The sequence below is a fragment of the Notothenia rossii genome (genome assembly GCF_949606895.1).
Source record: "Notothenia rossii genome assembly, chromosome: 4".
Classification (NCBI taxonomy): domain Eukaryota; kingdom Metazoa; phylum Chordata; class Actinopteri; order Perciformes; family Nototheniidae; genus Notothenia; species Notothenia rossii.
The window spans coordinates 34,097,773-34,100,674 of record NC_136902.1 but is presented as its reverse complement, the minus strand read 5'-3'; positions in this window follow the sequence as shown (position 1 = coordinate 34,100,674).

Below are 2,902 nucleotides of genomic sequence, written 5' to 3'. Positions count from 1 at the left end.
CCTCTCCTTGGTCCCTCTTCTTTCCTCCCATAATTCTCCTTACTTGGTCAGATCCTACTTCTGACACCATTTGTGAGACTGACCGTTGAGCGGCCAAGCAAGGAGGCAGAGGCAGAACGTCCAAAAATATAACCCGACGGGGCATTTATTAAATGATCAACCCAATGTTAGATCACACACAATGACACAGCCACAATAAACTACTCACGTGCCCAGCCTGCGGCCACCAGCAGCACACACACACTGACTCCAGCACAACAAAAGACAGCACTTAAATACACAGAGGAATCAAACACAGGTGAGGGAAAACAATTAGACACAGGTGAGGGGGGAGGGACAACCCAGGGCCCCAGGTGCGCACAATCACCCGGCCCAAAGCCATCAGTCCATAGTGACGCAGTTCCCTGCGTCACATTTCCTTCCTCCTCTCCCCAGGAAGCACAGTGTCCTATAGTCTCGGTTTCGGGACCACCAGCCAGCCACCCGGCCCCAACGCCGCCATCCGGAAGCTGCTCTGTCCCGTTGCAAGGCGTTGGTCTGCCCCTACTCCAACCCAGGTTCCGTCGACCCCTCGTGGGTCCGCTAGCTAGTCCGTTAGCTCGTCCGTTAGCTACTCCGGTAGCTTGTCCGTTAGCTACTCCGTTAGCTACTCTGTTAGCTCGTCCGTTAGCTACTCCGGTAGCTCGTCCGTTAGCTACTCCGGTAGCTCGTCCGTTCTATCTCTCAGCTCGTGCTGCCTGTCTCTCATCTCCTGCTGCCTCAGCAGCCGTGGCCCCCTGTTCAGTTCTCGGCACAGCAACCCCCAGCCGCGGTTCCTCTCCTTGGTCCCTCTTCTTTCCTCCCATAATTCTCCTTACTTGGTCAGATCCCACTTCTGACACCATTTGTGAGACTGACCGTTGAGCGGCCCGACCAAGCAAGGAGGCAGAACGTCCAAAAATATAACCCGACGGGGCATTTATTAAATGATCAACCCAATGTTAGATCACACACAATGACACAGCCACAATAAACTGCTCACGTGCCCAGCCTGGGGCCACCAGCAGCTCACACACACTGACTCCAGCACAACAAAAGACAGCACTTAAATACACAGAGGAATCAAACACAGGTGAGGGAAAACAATTAGACACAGGTGAGGGGGGGGACAACCCAGGGCCCCAGGTGCGCACAATCACCCGGCCCAAAGCCATCAGTCCATAGTGACGCAGTTCCCTGAGTCACACCGAACAATCGTCTTTTTTGTCCCTGTGTCGTTACGCTCCAAGGTAATGCACTGGGCTCACACCTCTAAGCTCACATGTCACGTTGTTCACCATAAGACAGCGTTTCTGGTGGCCAGCCATGGTGAAGGAGGTGACGGAATTCGTGGCTGCCTGTCCCGTGTGCGCCCGTAACAAGACCTCATCCCTGGCTCCGATGGGTCTACTTCAGCCTCTGCCCGTGCCCCAACGCCCTTGGTCCCATATCTCACTGGCTTTGTCACCGGACTACCGCCTTCTAAGGGTAACACTGCCGTTCCTGACGGTAGTAGACCGTTTCACCAAGATAGTTCACTTTATCCCTCTGTTTAAAATTCCCTCTGCCAAGGTCATGTTAACCCAAGCATTCAGGATTCATGGTTTCCCCAGTGATGTGGTGTCCGACCGAGGTCCCCAGTTCATCTCCGTCTTCTGGAGGGAATTCTGCCGGCTCCTAGGCGCCACCGTCAGCCTGTCTTCCGGCTACCACCCCCCAGTCCAATGGCCAGACAAAACACCTAAATCAGGACCTCGAGACCTGCCTCAGGTGCCTTGTGCCACCTGTTCCCATTCACCTCATGTTTAAAGTGGACCTATCATGCTATATTTGAAAAATATATTGCAGGGCCATGTCTGTGAAGTTTTTCAAAATACCAAACAGATCATATATTTTAGCCATGCCTCATTTCGCTCTATTTGCTCTATTCCAGCCCTGTTTTTGCAAGGGCTGATTCTGTGACGTAGCTTTAATGCAAATGAGCTGCAGCTGACCACGCCCCCCTGCAGAAGAGGGGGGCGAGACACGGCCCCGGCACGGCCCCGGCACGAGCGTATGCGAATTTGAAAAACGTATGCTAATATTGTTCATGAAAATAAATACTGGTGTATATGGTTTTATGCAATCTTTCATTTCATTCCTTCATTGTACATGGCATTACTATTATATTATATACTACACAGCAATGGCATAACACACCCATTTGTTGATGACAAAAAAAGTCCACGCACAACCTTTTGCTTTTGCTTCTGCATATACTTTACCCATCAAACATGAATATTCATGACATATATAAACTGTCGGAAGTTTATTGTCAAAATCAACGGTTCATTGAACCCATGAAAAATACAGTACGCAGCTTCGGTGGGTCAGTCTGACATGCAGAATCTATTATCACAGGTTTTCCGCTGGTAGTATGTGAGGTGCAGGCCTGTATAGAAGACACATAGTTAGAAAAAAATCATCTCAATTTAGTATTCAGGGTGAGGAAAATACTATTTGGATAATTATAATCTGAAATCCCAAAAGATGGGGGCTAACGCTCTCTATTTAGCAAAGCTGATGTGTTGGAGAGGGGCTGAGCTCAGTAGACAGACTGTAATGAGTGCTAGCCGCTAATTAGCCAAGTCCCATCAACGGAGCTGTGCAGCGTTGTGTTTTTCCCCCCTCCTTGCAACAATTGCGCACACTGTTGTATCCTAACAGTCGTGCACACACACACATGTATATTCATGTGCGCAAACAAGTAATAAAGACTGCTGAATCACATCATGTCTCATTCGCGTAGCTTAGCTTAGCTTAGCTTACAAATCGGTGATATTTGATCATTCTTATAGACTACAATCAGAAAAGCTTTTATATAAAAACGCTGGAAAAAACTGCA